The sequence below is a fragment of the Falco peregrinus genome, chromosome 12, assembly GCF_023634155.1.
Source record: "Falco peregrinus isolate bFalPer1 chromosome 12, bFalPer1.pri, whole genome shotgun sequence".
Taxonomy (NCBI): Eukaryota; Metazoa; Chordata; class Aves; order Falconiformes; family Falconidae; genus Falco; species Falco peregrinus.
In genome coordinates, this window is record NC_073732.1 from 2545827 (window position 1) to 2565644 (window position 19818).

Here is a 19818-nt window from a genome sequence, read left to right on the forward strand (position 1 = left end):
TTGGAACCTTTCACACCTCTTCTATGAAGATATCTAAGTACTGAAAGCTTCACAGTAAGACCAGAAGCTAAAAAATTAACCTGATTTTTGCAGTATGAGGTCTTGCCAAATCAAATCTTCCCGTCCTTGCTAGTTATACAACCTCTCTGAGGAATGTTAGTCAGATTTCTCCCAAAAAACCTACAAAAATTGCTGAAAGCCCATTAAGACAGCAGAATTCACGCATTTCTAAGTCAGAGACTGCCAGAATAAGACACTATATTTAGTACTGACGGTTTTCTCTGTAGTACTGTGATGAAGTTCCTTCAAGAACAGTGGATCAGCCCTATGTAAATATTCTTAAGACAAATAAAACCTGCTCAGTATCTTCCTCCCAGAGTGGTGTCAGTCATGAAGCTATCTGTACCTTTTGTTTCAGAGATCACTGCTTTTTTTTCCTCTCTCCCAAGAGAGGACTTCTGTTCCTCCGCTGTTAAATGCAGACCCTCCAAGAGTCCTCTTGATCTGTCTGAGGTATCACAACACAGAATTACTCACTTCATGAAGAGTTACGGCAACACTTTAGTTACAATCGTGACTAACAGATTTTTGGTCCCGAATATTCTGACTGAGAGCATTGATTTTTTAGCAGTGGTGATTTTGATCCTTGTTTTCAAGCACATTGTCGGACAATGCAGTATGATGCAGGAGGAACCCCAAAGCAGGACACTTTCAGAAGATGCTGTATGGCATCTAAATACTTGCTTTCTGAATTCAGTCCCAGACCTGACAAGGGTCGACCAGAAGTTAAAACAGCCTTCACCAAAAGACCACATAAAAGTTAGCCAATGTCCTAATACTCCAACTCAACCAATCAGCTTCGTATTACACAGGATTTGCCCATCCAGGGAAAATAAACACCACGCTAGTAAATTCAAGTCATGGCTGAGAGAGAAAGAATGAGAGCCATGTTCAAAAACATGTCAGCTGAAGCATTAACCCTGGGACCTTCCAGGACAACTCTCTCACAAGAGTGTTTTATAACCTCCACATAGTTAGTCCTCCAGAAGCAGAGTAAAAAAAGTGACTGCACTTCCCTTCAGGCAGAGAGATGTGAGCCTGCTCAAACTCCCGATTTCCCCCTTATCGGTAAGGAAGGCTTACAGAAAGTGCTTGTATACTTTCGGTAAGGAAGGCTTACAGAAAGTGCTTGTATACTTTTCACAAAAGACGTAATATATAGGAGGAAAAAACCATGACAGCCTACATGATTAGAAGCTTGCCTGGTTCACTTGCTTTCCCATTACATGCCATCTATAAATATCACAGTCCCCCTTATGAGCCATACTTTCTATCCTTAAGCTACCTCTATTACACTACTCCCATACTGGAATACTGTATGTGTAGAGTGCCTTGTCTATTAACTGGAAAAAAAAAAAAATAAGCAGCAGCAATGTGGATGAAGCAATTGATGAACTGCTGTTGATGAAGCAAGGACAGGGTAGCTCATGCAACTAATTGCTTTCATTGAGATGAAACCAGGTTCAAAGCAAGGGAGAATTTAATTCTTCAGTAATATACTTCACCTTAATTATAACTCGTTATGAGAGATAGCTGGAGTCCAAATACATAGATGCTCTGCCTCTACAGCACCCACCACTCCTCATAGAACAGCTTTTATATTAAGAAATGAATCCTCAAATGTAGCTCCATTTCACATCTTCCTGCAATCCCACTCAGAGGTGGCTCAGGCACCTCCTAAAGTGTGTATGTAGCTTTCTCTGCATGAAGTCTCTCCTTATGACAAAGATCTTACAAGCATAAGGAAAATGTGTAGAACAAAACCATTTCCAGTCTCCCTGAGTAAAACAACTAAATATTTTCTTGCATTATGCATATACCCGTTCACCAACTGAAGAAAACTTTAGATAATTTTACAGTTAGAGAGACAAGAATAAGTGATTTTTCAGCTAGCATCTATAAAAAACCCCAAGAAAATATTTTAAAATATTCCTCTAAACCTAATCCCCAAAAGATCACAGAAATTTTATACACTGCTTCTTTTCAGTTCTTCATATAGATATATGCATGTTTGGTAACACACAATACTTACCATTTAATTTTTAATACATAAAACAGTTGTAATTAAACTAAAAAACTGCATATATGACACAGATTCAAAATATTACTTATTCCTAGGAACAGCAATATCTAAAACACATTAAGTATCATGCTAACATCAAAGGTGATATACATTACAAAAAAATACCACAAGCTCACACCGATGCATTAGAAGATTAGAGAATATGAGACAAAGAAAGAAACCTCCTGCCATTTACATCACATTTCAAAAGTGACAGCAGATCATAAAGACTCCCTTTGAGGACAAAGCAGTCTTAAAGCTCCTAGCCCTGTGTCCTAAGTGGGCTCTCTGTCATGCACAAAGGTGTTCTTACATGGCTGGCCAGCCCTCAGAAAATGAAACTGTAATTAAGTCAACAGGATCAACCTGTCTGAGACTGGATTCCTTTTCAGTCAGAGCTCTTTGCCAAATACACAGAGACCTTTGCCTCGCAGGGAGCGACCTGAAGAAAAGAGCCAAGTTTTCTTAGAATATGGACTAGAATGCTTTCAGGAAGGGAAACTCAGAAAGATCAGGTCAGTCTGAGTAGTAATAGGAAAGGTATACACACAACCCTCCCCGCCGGCTCTGCCTTGTGTACAGGCTTCCATTTAGACCTCAATGTCCAAATCACAGCGAGCTCTGCCCAGTGCTGCCTGGTCCCTAGGGAAGTTTCTCATCACCTCTGAGGACTGTCTGCTTCCTCAGTGTTACCTTAGCCTCCCTGCATGAGCTGCAGGCTCCTGCTGCCTCCTGCATCTCTCACACCTTCCTCCTCCCTCCCCTGCCCTGCTCAGCCTCCCAAAGCTTCTCTCCCTGAGCTGAACCTGGCTGTTCCCGGACAGCAGTCACCTCCTCCATGACGCAAGCTCTGTCTTCTCAAAGACTGCACAACTGTGAACAGAAGTACAAAACAAACAAATGCTGTCTACCACAGAAATGCCAAACTACTTTTCAATGAATGCCCCTTCACTACAACAAAAGAGGCTGCGAGTTTGGTAAAGCAAGTTCCTGATCATGCCTGATACTTGCCAAAGGGAACTACCACAGAGGCAGGACACTAGAGATGCACAAGCTGTGCACTACCCATGGCAACAGACATCAGATACAGAATCAGCAACAAGAGATCCAGCTATTCCAAGTACCTAGGCAGAGCAGCTGCCTCCAATTAGTAAAGTTTGACACCACTTCAGACATTTGACATTATTTTAGAAATTATGAAGAGCTGCTTGAAAACAAACAAATAGCTAAAAACATATAGTTCTAACATTATTGAACCTCTAACCTGTTCAGATTTCAAAATGAACCATGACTCTCTGCATTTTCTGGAACTTTGCTGGTGTCCATACCCCAGCTACAACAGCCTCAACTCCTGTGAGGACATCTGCATTCTCCAGCCAATCACCAGAGTAAGTACAATGAAAATATAAAATTTAAAAATAACTTATCAGTTACCTCCTCACAAAAATCAATAAACGTGAATTAACAGATTCAAATGCTTTCAGAGTCCAAGTTATATTTAAAAAAACTAAACACAGTAAGATGAATTTCAACTCAGTCTATGCAAACGCCCCTTGGCACTTGTCCCTTCCTGTTCACTCACAGCTGCACTGGATGCTGCCGAGTGTCTACAACCGAGCTGCTGCAGGTGTGCAAGTTCAGCAGTGAAACAGCTATGGACACAACATCAACCAAGAAGGTAAATGAATTTCATTCCTACCACTGAAAGGAAGGCATACCTAAAATTTAAGGACAACTGCAGGAGTGAGTGCATTACTGTTTCACACCTCAGGTTTCTGACTAGTTACTACAGTTTAAACAGCACCAGCTGCTGGTACCTGATCATTTTTCCAGACGCACTGAAAGCCCATGTCCTCTTGGCTTACTGCACATGTGCCTCCTCTTCAGGTCAGATAAATCAAGCTGTTCTCTGAGGTTGCACCATGAGTAGTGTTTAGGACAGTCCAGCACTGAATTCTTCTCTCTAGAAAGAAGAGCCAAAAAAACTCAGAATCCTATTTAAATAAATGCTCCCGAGATCCATCCGAAACATCCCATTAGCACATCCTGATGTTACATGGCACATTTAAATGCAGCAGAAAATATTCAAAAATAAGTAAACACTTTAAAAAAGAAGGTGGGAGTAGAATAAGACCTCAACACATTTAGTAAGTACATCCTTCCTTAGCACAGGCATACACTCTATAATCCTTTTATGGTACAATTTTAATCTAAATTAAGCAAGCAGCTCCAGTAAAAGAGCTTAAAGCTTTCCATATTACAAAATTACATCATTCAGGATTGGATTAGACTTTAAAATAACGTACTTCAAGATGATCTATTAATGATTTTTTTATACTTAACTTTATACCTAAACTCCACATTGCCTTCCTGATTTTAAGCAAATTTTAGGAAAAGTGTAAATTATCACAGTCCTCCTACGTATACACAACTCATAATACCATTACTACTCTTGCTATCAGAAACACACAAGCCAAGACACAACAAATACTGAGACTCCCAATCCTGAGCCTACTGCATCTTCTGCCCACACCACAAAAATCTGAAAGGCTGCTAGACTTAGCCCAGTTCTTCACAAAATTTAAGATAATCAACACCTTGAAATACAGAACTGGCTAATCTTAGCCTTTAATGCAAACATTACTGTTTTTAAGACACTAACTGGTCTTAAAAAGAGTTTATCTCTACCTGCAAACATCATTTTCCTTATGCCCTTAATCATCACAGATACACAGCAAGGCTACTACAACATTTAAGAAGGGATTCAGTAACACCAGTACAACTGTCTTGCCAAAATTAAGAGACTTTAGACAAAAAAAAGCTATGTGGCCTTGCAAAAACATAGGCACCATCTGAGTCATGTTATGCACCACATGCAATTCAGCTGGTCTCAAGACCACTCCCAAAGTTTGGGAGCTTCAGCTTATCCCTTAATTCTCTGCAGAAGTAGGAGCAAGTGTCATTTATTCCCCTCCAATGTCAAAACTGCATACTTCGATTAAACCCAAGATTAACTTTCAGGATTATTTTTAAAATTATGTACAAAACACAACAACAACATCTGTAACAACAATTCTTAGCAAGAAAGTGGCACCAGCACTCTTACATAGCACACTGCGATGACTACCAGCAGGAGCTGTTTTGTAGGGGTCCCTCCCACGGAGCAGCTCATCCCATACTCCTCACAACTTTTTCTGCTGTTCTCTTACTCACACACGTTTAATTACTGGCAGTCACCTATTCTAACACAGTCACTTTCGTGGTAACGTCAGAAAGTTTCAAAAGGACAGCTGTGAATTGGTCACTACAATTGCACACACAACTTAAGAGAGTAACAGTTGCACATTGTTACAGCAAACAAACATAAAAATCTCGTATTTGAGAAAAACAGTTCACAATTACAGAAACCAAGTAATTTCTGTTGAATGTGGCTTAAAAACCACTGACCAAGGAGTAGCAAAAACAAGTCCTGCAAAACAAATTCCTGGCGCTGATAGCTCAACTCAGCACACGTTTGCTGGTCTTTCACCAGCATCACTGTCTCGTCACCACTGACACTCCATTTTAGCACTGCATTACTGCTCTCCTTATCTTCTCTGATTTACCACAAAAGCAGGAAAAGTAATTCCACATTCCCAATAAGACAAAGCTGGTGAAGTCAAGGTTAGGCTACATTCAGAAGCTATATTTGGGCAAAAGAAAGGAGGATGATATAGCAATATTCTTGCACAAGAAAGTACCAGTTTGCAGCCGGTGTTGCCCTGTACCAGCCCTGTATTAACTGTGTATTTACAGAATAATTTCCAGGTCAATCACCTTCCCAGAGGCAATAGGTTGATATCGGTAATGACAGAGACACAACTGCAGTAGATCTGTTCATCCATTTACACCCCTCCACCATCAGCAACAGAAGATAACTTGACCAGTGCACCAAAGCCTCTCCTCTCGCCGTGCCTTCTCACCGCGTTATTTAAGCAAGCAGCACTTCTCCCATCTTACTCAACAGCTTGCAGAGAAAAAGAAAATCCCCAAATCAGTTAAGTCAGCAGAGCTCTGCTGTACACTACCTCAAGCTGAACCAACTGGTCATCAACACCAGCATTAGTATCATCAGAGCTAGTGCCAGAGTAGTTTTATAAAAGCACCAGTCAGCAACTCAACAGCACCAGTACAGCCACCACACGGGTATGTCCTGAGAGCAAGGTGGGGACACAGCACAAGCAAGAGGGAGATGTGGCATCCAAGTTCCTTACAAGTGTAGATATTTGACTACTCCAAAGCAGATGAACATCTATATGTCTTGTTACAGACCATATAAAACACCTAGCAAAATAACCTTCTAGAAGCAGGGAACATACCACATAGGTATACAGTTTAATTCCTAATTAGCACACTGCTGACAACGTCTGTTAAGCAGTTAATAACTCCTTCCAACAGAAGTAAGGAAAGAGATTTAAGATAAAAACCAGAGTGAATATACATACATTTAACAGGTTTATCAGACAAACTTTAGAGTTCATACTTTTCAATATATTAAAAATGTAAATATTTGCCTTTGTTTATAAGAAAATTACATGGTTCTATTTAATCAATGAAGAAAAGCCCTAAAAGCCAGTAATTACCATTTTTACCACTGGTTTAAGATAGGAGTGGTGCATGTAAACACACCAAGGTTTATTTTCTTGCTTTAAAAAACCCAAACATTGTAAGTAGATACTACAGATGAAACAGTAATACAGGCTTGAGAGAATCAAAAACACGCAAAAAAAGGAAAAACTGTATTTGATTACATTCTAGTTTTAAACACAATTCACATCTATAGAAAACAGCACATAAAATTGGAGAGATGTTAGTAAAAAACATGAGATACCAGATGCCCAAAGTTGGCAGAATGCCATTGGAATAAATTATTGAATTTCACATGAAAAAATACTGTCTTCTAAGGACAGATTTTAAAACATCATTTCATAATTGCTAGCAAAGGCAGGAATTGTCAGTACCCTAGCTGAGAAGGGACTTCTGGGGCCGAAGGATTTTTACCACCAGATGAGTTTAGCTCTTCCTCCACTTCTATTTACCACCACCTTTTATAGTATTCTTTGGCTTTTAACACTTTTGGCTTTCCAGATTCAGCCTCATAGCTTTTATGCATCTATAAGCCAATGGATAAGACAGCACGGTGTGCTGAAGATTGAAGCTCTTAAGAACACACAAATTCACTTACCCACTTGGTAAAAACTGTTAATGTGACTAGAACAAATAAAAACCCCAAATATATGTAATAGAGAAATCGTACAAACTAGAAACAGGGTTACTAAACGTACCTGCTGATCAGATATTTTTTCCCCCTCTAACAATCATCACGAACCCAAGGAATTATTTTAATCTAGTATTTCTCATTCTAACAAAATACCAGCAGAATTCTGAGTATTTGGATTCAAACGCTAATGCCAGCAGATGGATTTTGTTTAAAGAACTGAACAAACAGAACATTATTTGCTTTGAAATTCTTCTACTTGTGGTGAAAGCTGAGCTGTACTGCAATCAATAGCCCTGTTAGCATTGTTTTCAACAGAGCTAGAATTGCATTTCCTGCGCCCAACTTCAGATCCGTTGAAGGGGCTGCCAACCACTCTGACACGGTTTTGCACTCTCACATCTATAGTTCAAAATCAAACGTTTTGTGCAAAATAAATACTTACAGGGAAGGCTGCATAAACAGCATGAAAGTAGCAGCTGCGGCTGATTTCTTCGGAGCATAAACTTTGTCCCCAGCACGGCCGCTGTGGCCAGATTGATGCTGTGCCTGCAGGATACCCAGGCCTCCAAGCCTTGGGAAGTTCCTACCCCATCAGTGAGGTGGGAGGGTTTGTTGGTTTAACTGTGGGCTGATAACAGCTTATCAGCAAGTTTTCAGAGGTTAAACTCACCACATTTGCACAGCAAAAACACAAAGAAAATGTTGAATTAGTGTTCCCTCTCCTGCTGGGGCGGTCTGTGCTCTCTCACACACCACCACCTGCAGTGCAGGCCAGCAAAGAAAGTTAAACCAAACCCCCTGTTCTGAGAAACCAGAATTGGAAATGTCTTTGGAAGCCAGTGAAAAAGCAACAAAAGTGCTTTCTTTCAAAGGAGCAGCTTGCTTTGCCTGCTCTGTTCCCACTGTCTGCCACACAGGATGGAAAAGCTAACCCAAAATCTTTAAGTTTTGTCCTTAAATACAAGGCAATTTTATTACTGTTGCCAAATTTATCACTGACACCACAGCTCCATGACAACTCACTGGAAAACAAAAACAAAATAAAATCCTCAATTTAGGGCCTGCTATGTTTTTTTTTTTTATTTCTATCCCAAGCATGCTACTGAACTGTAAAGGGCTGATGCAACTTTAAACCAGAAAAAAACCCCAGAGTTACAGACTCATTACTAATTCATCCTGGCTGAAGCTGCATACCAGCAGCTGCTGCCTCTCTCAATTAACAGCAAATATGGAACAGTATTGTCATTTAACGGTGTTTACTGCCTGCTGCCCTGTCCACTGTCACATTTTCAAAGCATTCTGGCACAATTTAAAGTATCAATATTAATAAACAGAGCTTAGTTTAACCCCTTATGTATCAACAGAGCTCACAGCACAAGTGCTTTACTCGCTTCATACGTTCATTAGGCATCTGGCAATAGCTAAAGCCCAAAGATGCAAAGTGCCACCAAAATGGTACTTGCAATTCAGAGGCCCACACGGTGCTTGGCTTCCTCAGAAGTCTGTGCACAAGTGCAAAAAATTATGGGAGTACCTCCAGCAGAGCAGCTCTCTTTATAAATCAATGCCAAAAAGATGAAACAAACGAGGTGAAAAAGGAGACCACAAGTTCAGCCTCTATTGCTGAATATTTTCTAAGAAAACAAAAAAACCCCAAAACAAATAATAAAAAAAATCAAGACACAGCCATTCTGCAGGGAGATGAGATCGATGCTGTGATTCCTGATGACCCCATCTATGCACAGGGAGGTCAGAAGAGCCCACATTTGCACCTTGTCTTCGTACTCTCTAGTGGGCCCACAGCTTTTTGCACAGGCTGGTTTTAAAGCAAATGATTATACAAACAATGCAATCAGAGCAAGCAGCTGGAAACGATGCACTTCTCCCACGATGCCTCCACAGGTACTTCAGTGGCCTACTTGCTCCATGGTGTCAAGTTTGCTGGAAGCCACTTACGTACAAACAACTGTACACATTTTATATTTCATTTACACAATGCGTTCCCAGCAAATCAGCAGGCAGTAGCACCTCAGAGGCTCTCCTGTGAGCTTACTGCCAGCTGGGCCACGGCCAACGCTTAAGATATCAGCGACCTGAAGAGAGGGGATGCTGAGCCAGCCAAATTAGACTGCAAGGTACACACTGGCAATTTAGATACTATGTGAAAAGATCAAGCAGATTCTGTACTGCATTTATTATTGTAAAAATTAGAATAATGCCATTCAAGCTGATACTAAAATTGGAGGAATTCAGTTATTTCTGAGGTATTGGACCTCTGAACTAGCCCTTCTGCAGAGGCAACTGCAGGATTTTATATATATACATATATATATATATGAGTACGGGAGCTCCAAGGAGTAAAGCTCTGAGGGACTTGTCAAACATACAAGGGAATGGCTTTGCAAACTGGGCAGGTAAAAGCAGGCTCACGATCTGGCCAGGACTTCCTGAGCCTCCGTGAGCACACCCTTCTTGGTTCAGCTCACTTGGCTGCAAGTCATTTTCTCAGGCCCCCTCTGTCTGTATCCTGTGCAACTGTAATATCCCGTCTGGTTTGTTAGGAGAACTCATTCCCTCTAGGTTCCTCCACCACCTTTGTGCAATAGCGTCTGAGGTCTTCAGATATATTAGGTGATATGACTAATACCTGCCATCTGTTCCTTGTTACCTTCTCTCTCCCCTCTCCCAAAGAGGAGTCATCAGCAAAGTGCTTGTTCTACTTGATCTATTTTAGGAGCGTGGGCTTTTAGCATCCATGCAGCACTGTTTTAAGCTAAAAAAAGTGAAATCAAAGTAGACCATGCTCTTTCAGGGAAGACTGAGCATTTGCAACATCTCTTAGGTCCTGTAAAAGTCTGACCAGAGAGAACCACCTCAGAAACAACCCTCTTTTCTGTAAAAGTTACCTTCACTCCCAGTGTGCCCAAGAAACAGAACTATTGTCCAGGTTCCACTCCAGGCTTCAGATCAGGGAGGACCCTGCAGATAAGATCCAGGCCTTCAAAAGCTTCTCACTATTCTCTGCAGAAACCAAATCAACCAACACAGCATACAGCATCAGGAGGTAACATACTGCAGCACTGTGTTACCTGGTTTGAGGAATAAAGAGCTCCTAGCCAATTACACCACCTCAGTATAGACCACTGAAAACAGAAAAAGATACCAATCACCAAGGCCAGCCCATCTTACTGGGGTGAAATCTTCCATCTCACAGGGAATATTAATTACTTATACTGACAGCTGCTCCCCATAAGATGCGGTTAAGGAAAAAATCAAACTGGACACACAAAGGAAAGATGGGCTGGAAAGGAGAGAGGCCAATGGAGGATAATTTCACTGCATTTCCTGCAGGAGCTGTGTCAAAGCACAAAGAAAAAAAAAAAACCATCACTTGGAGGCTGGAAGACTTGAGATGGAGCAGTGAGGAGTCTCTGGCCCCATAAATGTTTAATTTGAGCAAAGCAGCAGATTTGTAGTAAGCATAGATCTTCTGCTGAACTGCACACTCCTGCTTTGATTTCTAAATGACACCAAGGGAAAACATAAGTATAAAAATAAAAGAGGAGAAAAATAACAAGGAGATTTTTATACCTGGCGCTACAGATGCAGCACGCACGACCCAGCAACCTACTTAGCTCTCTCCCTTCACTACTACACAATGCAGCAGCACAAGGGTTAGCAGCATATAGAGAGCTCTGAAGTAGGTACCTCGATGTCACAGCTGTGACAGTTCAGCGGAGTGCTGGGTACAACATCACCTGAGAACCACACCTTAGAAAACAGCTGTGCCCTATCTTATCAAATGCCGGCTGATGACCTTGCCCTTCATACAAAGGCTGCAGAAGGGAGAACGCTCCAAGGCAGCAGTTCATCTCCAGGAGACCCAGCCCTTTGTGACACTCAGCTACAGGGAAGATCCCTCCTTACTAGGATCGAGGTGACCATGGTTACTCCCCAGATCAGAAGATATGGGGATACTCTGTTTCAGAAGAGAGCACAGGTCCATTAAGGAGTTTGAGCCATAGCCGCGCAAAACCTCCTGCAGTGTCCCATGGGCAACCAGTAAAGCTAACAGCCACCACCAGCGCTGTATTTTACATCTTTTTTCTCACAGAGGAACCAAAAGAAAGCCTCCCTACATCTCCAGCTGACAATAGCAGCAGTGACTCCATCCTTCCAGGATAGAACCAGCTGTAAATAATGGCTGGAAAAATTTATTCCCACTGGGGGCTGATAACTATCTTTTAATCGTTGGCAGCAGTTGGGGACAGGGGAGTCCCCTCTGGTGCCAAACAGCAGACAAAACAAACCAAACAAAAAATGACTGCACCTTGCGTATACTGCTACACTGGAACCTACGTAGCCTTGAAGGAACCACTGCATTTGTGCTTCAGCTGAAGAGAACAGGCTGAAAGAAAAAGTATTTTAGAACAGCTATACTCAACTACTAAGGCTACTTAAAAGCAAAATGACTGAAAAGGTGCTCTGTCCTTTATGTCACAGATTCAAGGGTGAGGAGATACCACATAAGGGTATGTGACCACAGCAAGAGAGGTGAATTGCAGGCCCACAGACCTGCATACGGACAGTGATCCTATCAAGAATTTTTTTTCTGTTTTACAACACTGATAAAGTTCTCTCCCTAAATAAAATCCCAGCTTGCTAGAAGTGTATTTCTGGCTGAGCACAGTTAATAAAATACACAGTATGAACAGAAAATACAGGTTAAACAATGCTCTGTTTGTGTGAAGTTCAGCCACGTCAATACAGACTGTCAGACATTTTCCCCCATCATCTTCAATCAGAAATTGTTCAGGAGTTAAGTTTTTTTATAAGAAATTTTCCACAGAAACTGATTGTTATAAACCAGTTTTTGGAAAAAATACTATTAAAGTTTCTATTGTGGGACTTTTTTTTCTACTCCTACCAGGTATTGATATAAGCTGGATTGTAAACTGAAGGTCAAAGGTACAGGCTGACATGGATTTGTTGACTGTGCCCAGGAAAACCAAGAAAATAGTAAAGTAAGCACCCAGAAAGAAGGCTGAAAGACAATTCTGTATGCTTTTGTGAAGACTACGCTGAGGTTTCTGCAGATGGAGATTTCCAGCTGGGATATAAATATGAAATAATCCTTGAGAAACTGTCCTGTTTGTCTGCTAAAGAACTGCTAGCCATTATACAGGAAGATGACAAGCTGAATTTATAACCTGGTAAACTTTAAGGCTGAAGGGATGGAGACCAATACCAGGTGGCCTTTCATATCAAGGTCTTTGCTATTGCAGCTTCAGTACATATGCTCTTGCTCCAGGCAATCACTTGATCTCACATGATTCCCAGAAAGGCCAAACTCTACTTTAGAGGTTGAACAAAGCTCAGGAAAGAGTTTCTCTGAAAAAACATCTTAGAAACATGAAGCAATCAGGATGATGCAGCTTTTTTTTCCTGCCAAGTGCCCAAGGTAACAGAGGTAATCAAGATAAAGGAACAAAATAAGATTTTGACTATAGATGGTTAGTGCCTAATAAAGGTACAATTTTTCTAGGTTGGATTTTGTGAATATAATAATGTCAAATTACATGAAGGACAATTTTCTTTAGCACATCAGAAAAGCTTGCTGAAAAGAGAAGAACACACTGTGCTCACTTCTGCCTCCCCTTTGGGTTTGCCTTGTATCTTCCTCTGTGGAAGAAACAGGTTGATCAAACTTCTTCCTTCTCACATGCTTCATTAGGAGGCATTACAGATATCGCCTCATTGCTCTGAGTAGTTCAAAAGCAAATATGTTGTACAGATAACAAATCTCAGCCACACAGGAACATACATATTTTAATCTGAGAACCGCAGAAACTAACCCTGATGTTGAAAAATGCAGACCAGGGAGAGTGAGAGAGGGGACTGTATCTTCACCCAAGTGTGAGAACAGTTTCCTGTACTTCAGACAGATCATCAGTTCAGAATGAGGAAAGACAGGCAGTGGAAGTCTGGTCCCTCGGCCTTGTAATACCTCCAGCAAGACTAACACACTGGTGCATCTTCTTGTTCTGCTAAGAGCATGACAGATAATCCCAGAGATGGGCTCAGGGTAGGACAGCACAAGCAAACGAGATGCTCAGAACTATGACACTCAAAACGCACTTATCAAAGGGACTCATCAAACAATGGAATGAGGTATGGTGGTTTCTGAAGACGGCACCCACGTTCCTTGACCCTTTTTGTGTGGGTCCTGCACTGATAAAAGACAAGAGTTAGCCATGAAGGTATGGCTACTGATCACCCATAATAATCCATATTTTCAAATTCATAGCTTCAAATATCAGCCAGACTGCTGATAGGAGAATAAAGATACAGTACTATCAGAAATTATTGCTGAAAATCAATCCTCAAGCACAATGCCAAATTCCTTGCAAAGAAGAGTAGAGCAGAATATCTTTCGCTTTAGCGAAGAGCCCCATTTCTTCTAACAGGTAGTTTATGGGTTGTCAGCTTGGACTAGAAGGCTAACAGCCAAGAAACATACTGGTTTCTGGTTGTGGCTACTGAGCAAAGAGCCTACACATATGCATACGGGAATGCTGTCTAACACCTGGCCTTCTACACTGCACCCTTTCATTCCTTCCAGTTGCCTTGTTACGCTCGCACTTCAAAAAGAGATTAGAAATCCTCCTTACTGAGCAATTCCCAGTAAATCACCACAGGTTGGTGCAATGAGAAGGTTAAAAATGCTCTCACACAAGCCCACCTTTCAAGCTTCTGGTCCTTGAATATGCTGCCCAGAAATGTTACTTCTACTGTAGTATCACAATCAAATATCTCAAGATATGACAGGAGTACAATACAATACCTTAGGAAAAGGAGAAAGGTACATTAAAATAAGTACTTGATGTCACTCCTCCAAAGACTTAAAGTATCAGCTAGACAGTGAAAAGGGTTTACTGAAGAGTTTCTTAGCTGCTGTGCCTTCCCTGCTCCCAGCATCAGGGGAAGTAAAGCCATCGGATAATAGTAGGCCTCCTGTGTAGCCAGTGTGGCACAATTCTGTGGTACTGGATTGGAGAGAAATGACTTGAAATGGCTCAAGCATCAGGCTTCATAACAGAGGAGCGGCCTTCCTGAAAAACACGCAGGTCAAAGAAAATCACATACTCTTTTGACCTGCATGTCCTACTGCAAACACTCATAGTTTGCAGGGGCAGGGGAGGGTTTGGTTTTTTTGGGGGTTTTTTAGTTGTGGGTTTCGTTTTGGGGGTTTGGGGGGGGGGGGGGGGGTGTTTTGTTTTTGGGGTTTTTTTTAAGCACCAGGAAGAGTGAAAATCATTCCTAACCTGTTTACATGCTGTGGCAACATTAGCCTATTTTCACCAGCAACAGATACTCACTCTTCTTCCATTCTAACTTCCAGTAAATTTGTGTACTCTCCCCTCTCACTAGCAAGAGTGAGAGCTGACACTTCCCTCACCCTTTTTCCTTCTCTTGTTGAAACCTTATTTCCACTGCTCTAATCGATCTTGACTTAACTGGGACAAGGAAAATTATTCTGGGCTTCTCTGTCCTAGCAGTTAGTCTATTCTGTATTAACCATCCAGAGCACTGAAAAATCATACTGAAGCCCCAGGCAACTATTCTAACACTCTCTTAAATTCATGGTTTAATAAAATTGCCCATTTTCACTGGACATGTCTATAGCCATATATACATATACACATATACATGTACTTTTTGCATAGAAATCCTTCAGTGTTAATAAAACTCAGAAAATTCTCTTAACTGCTACAAATAGCAAAGTCAGCATTCATTCCAAGAGGTCCCAATAAGTTAAATTTCCATCCAACCCTAAAGCATAGTTATTTCTTAGGCAAGATGGTTTTTCCCCATCCTTTTAAGCAATATACAGAAGCATTTATAATACGAACAGAAGTCTTAGTAAATAATACACACTAATAAAATGTAGAATTGTATCCACTAGTTTAGGCAAGCAGCTGAAAGGCCTGACTTTCAGAGGCTGGCTGCACTGCCACTCCCTCGGCCTGTTTTAATCTAGGCTAGCACATCCAGCCACCTAAAAACAAAGCAGAGAAATTTCTAAGCAGGCAGGGTATATTCTCTAACTCCAACCTTAACTTTTTATTATCCAATGTCCAGTATCAATACCATTGCACCAACATTAATTTTTTAAGGGATGCAAAGTGTTTCTGTACAACCCCATTTTTCAGAGCAAGGTAATTAAAAGTTGGGGGTTTCCATCCATTTTGTCCAGAGCAGTAGTTTTCAAACTACAGCATGTGTACCTCTGAAGATATGAGCTCTTTCTGGGGTAAACCAAAATGAAAACCTGCAGTAGCATACCTCCAAGCTCCATTACAGAGCCTTGCCATTTCTGGTGCAGAAACAACAAAGCTTTTTTTTATGTACTGTGAGAAAGCTAATCCCTTGCATTTTTCAGATGGCATTTCCTATAAACTGCCAATCATTTTAACTGCAAGAGATGGCATGCTAGATAAATGTACGATTAATTTCTAGAAGAAAAGTGCATCCAGAAAAGCCTGTCCTTTAAGTCACATTACCTAAGTTTTGAAACTCGTCCATCAGGCAAAATCAGGGCTGGTTTCAATTTCCCGGAACCTACGTGTAAACAGCCCACCACAATCCACCACGAAGTTATGCCGTTGAGGTTGTCAGTGTACAATACTCCCACATCCATAGGCAAGGAATTAAGCACCAGCTCATTTTGCTGTCTCCACTTTGCCCATCCTGACACTGGAAACTGAGCGCGTGGGCTGAAGGCTGATATCAGTACAGGGCAGAGCAAATAGAGATACCAGTATAATCACTTCTTAGATAAGTCAGCTAGTGCAAGCACAGCTGCCTAGAAAATATACAGTGGAGAAGCAGGAACGTACCAAAGTGTAAGCAGGAGTTCTGTTAGACCTGAAATTACACAGACTGAGAATACAACATCCTCTGCTACTGCTGCAACATTCTGTCAAGCAAACATGAAGCTTTCCCCTTAATAACTGCCAACTCAAGAGAAAACACAACCAATTTAAAAGCACACAGCTCAGTTCTTCAAATACAACAGAAAAATACGAAGCAGCAGCACGCAGAGTGTGTGGTGGTTTTGGGTGGTAAACTATGCACACTCAGTTTTTACTTCCCAAGTTACAGCTACGTTGGACAATGCAAATGCACAATCCATTTGATGCCGTCCGTGTGTCTCCAGACTCCCCCACCATCAGCACAGGACCAGAACACTTTTAGCTATCTGCCAGCAGCTGGCTTCAGTTTGCATGCAGACCCCTGTCATGAACTAAGTAAACAGTGCCCAGCACTGTGAGTTGTCTTACTCACCATCTCCTCTACAAGACCCCTTTGGGAGAATGAACTCGCAGCCCTTACTGCAGTACAGACCAGGTCAGCACAACTCCAACGCAGAGAAAGACTGGCAACTGAACCTCTCCTCAGCCTCCCTGGCCATTAGCAAAACACACTGGTGCACTTGCCGCAGTAAAATACACTGGTACAGCCACTGGATCAGCAAGTGGGTTTAGGTTTTGGGTGGGGTTTTTTGGCTTTATTTTATTTGGTTGGGTTGTTTTTTTTTTTAATCTCAGCAGTACTGTGCCTAGTAGTGTTTACAGGAAACATCATTTCTCTCCACTTTCACAAAGAATTATGATCCTCTTACAAAAAGGGACATAACATATACACAGTTTTAAAGTTGGAAACCCTCCAGTTCGTTGCAAGCCTTTTTTTGATCCATGTATGTATATCGCTGGCAGAGGTATGCCCAAGCCCCCGGTGCTCCTGATTCCAGCCAGCCCTGTTCAGACTCAGCAGAGCTGCCCTTCTGGCAGTGCAAGCACGTTTTAGGTGAAGGGCAGTACAGAGCTCACCATAAGGTGTCCAGCACCTGCTCAGAGCCACCACCTCCAAAACTCTGTGACAGAGCGCTTCAAAGATCAGAACACAGACCTGAAACCATGTAACGTGTTCGCAGATGAAATAGCAGCGGAGATTGCCTGCACTTGCCTTCACAGGCCGTGACTTTAATTGGCACATACTGGAGTGCATTAATAACAATTTTAGAAAGACCAATATCGACTTCATTTACTTTTACAAAGCCTTTCTCTGCCCTCATCTTCACTGACTACACATGTCAGAGAAAGGTCAAAATAGCTTAATTTTCTTCTGCACTGGACAAAAAGGCATGAAGAACAGCCAGTAAATTTAGCTTATTTCATTTTCACTTGGCTTAAGGAAGAACAGAAGGAATTTATTATCATCAAATTGACTCCAGCATAACCTGGCTGGTTTTATCAAGGTTGTGTAAACAGAAAAGATAAAACTAGAGCTCCACTTTGCTTGAGATTAAAAAGATGCATCGACTCAAAGACAGCGTTTAGATTTCAAGGAAAAATAAATTGTGGTAACAGATAACAGAACACAAGAGTTGAGCACCTTTCCAAAGACAGCTATTTCAAAATATCAGATAATGCAATACTGATGCATCAGAGAATGAAGAGCAAGTCAAGTGGTAAATGAACGAAGCAAAAGTTTACTGTGCACCTCACCGGTAACACTAAACTTCTCCTTTACTTGGAGCACTGAGCAAATGTTACTGTAATAGAAATGTAATTGAGTTTCTTTCAAGATAGCAGGTGCAACGTGCTTGAGAAACAGTATCTGATTTGATAAGGCAACATACAGACAAGTGATGCTACCAGGCAAATTTACAATTAATTCAATGCTGCACCTCTTTCATACTAATCAGTATCTAATCATTATCTAATCGTTACACATGATCATAATTTAATTAAAAAAATTTAAAAATACATTACACAATATTTAAATGTAGGAAAAATATACTATAAAAATAGAACTGTTTTGCTCAAAAAGTTGGAAAAAACACCACAGGAATCTGAAGTGTTACCTCCTTTTCCCCTCCAATGTGATTGAAGGTTTTTACAGTTTATTCCCTTAACTAAATGACAGCTTAACATGCTGTGCTTTGCAAAAATGATGGTCTTAGTAACAGGTCTTAATAAAAGAGAAGTGCGCAGTGGCTTTCAGCCTGGACACTTATTCTCTAACTCATCTGGGCTGCAGACTCCTCCTGGCACAGTAAGGTCCCAGATCAGAAACTCCTGAAGTTTTGTTCATGGAAAGTTAGTTCCAGTGCAGTGGCTGCGTAAAACAACTCTAAGACCAGCAAGCCTCAGGCTGATACTGACTGTACAGCCTGCTTTGCCTTTAAGTGAATCCCATCAGTCCACAGTGGTAATATTTCACATCCAGTTGAAGCAAAACAAATGGTTCCCAACACAGCAAATGAAACATCTAAAAAAGCCTACATGTATCTGGCAACCAAGCTGCCAAACCCATCGCTGTAACATTGACAACAGCTATAAATTCAATGGGGGGATGAATCTGATGGATCTTCCTCTAGGAAACCTGGAGCATCTCAGGCTGATTACACTAGTTGTACCACAACTGAGTTGCATCTATTGTGCTTTCAGTTTACAACATGAAACCCTCAAGATCTCCAGAAAAAAAAAAAAAGAAAAAAAAAAAAAAGATAGAACCCCATGATTATCTGGACTTCTGTAAGCACCTCTAGAGATGGCTGGAAGAGCTTCCCTTGGCAGATGGATATAAGCAATGCCCTGAAGACAGTAACAGCAAAGGAGTACGTAGAAGTTTACCCAGTTCTCTTCCACAGCTCTAGTCTCTAATGGTCTGGACAACTCCCCCAAAGTGGTCTCAGCCATCCAGCACCAGAAACATTCCCTCTCCCAAAGAAAGTAAGGATGGCAACTGATTCTGGCTGGGTGGCATCATCCAGTTTGTGAGTCTTTGCCCAAGGTTCAAACTGTCCATATTTAGTAAAAATTCGGGGTAAATTGGTAGCAAATTTTTCTCCCAATGAGACAAAAATTTAACCCAGAAACACAGAGGCACTTTCAAATCCCCTAAGGCCCCAAGTGATGACATAGCAGGGGCAGACAGGCAAGAGAGAGAAGCTAACAGGGGCCCCTATTCAAGGTTTTACACTTTGGATAGAAGTCTGCTACAGCCTAATCCACATGAAAAATGGACACAAATCCACAGCCTTGGCAAAACCCAGCAGTTGTCCAGTATCTGAATGTGTGCACACTGGAAGCCAGTGTTGTGGTACCTGCGTGTGCCAGTGGATAAACATGCCCTATTCTCTTCCTAGCAGGGCTTCCCAATGAGCACAAACACTTGCAGTGCCCTGCTGCCCCACGTAAGCTGCAAATCTCCTCTTCAAGGAGAAGAACATATATATATCATCATTACTCAGCCACCCTTTGGCTGCAGCAGGTGCCGGAGAAGCTGCTCACAGACCTCCAGTCCCAAAGCCTATCTGCAGCCGCCAGCTGTCCCTAAAGGCAGTCAAGCACGAATGAACTGCTGA

At 41.5% G+C, this 19818-nt stretch overlaps 1 protein-coding gene across 6 annotated transcripts in view; it reads right to left on the minus strand.

Moving 5' to 3' along the window:
* Window positions 1-19818, minus strand: part of MAP3K13 (mitogen-activated protein kinase kinase kinase 13) — an 80019-nt gene that overhangs the window by 48261 nt on the left and 11940 nt on the right. For 5 of the 6 annotated variants that reach the window (XM_055817150.1, XM_055817153.1, XM_055817151.1 and 2 more), the window contains one exon: window positions 3940-4085. The gene's annotated coding sequence lies outside the window, so the exon portion shown is untranslated. Of the gene's footprint in view, window positions 1-3939; window positions 4086-7824; window positions 8014-19818 lie in introns of those variants that run through there. The other variant, XM_027791958.2, reaches the window with a different exon arrangement.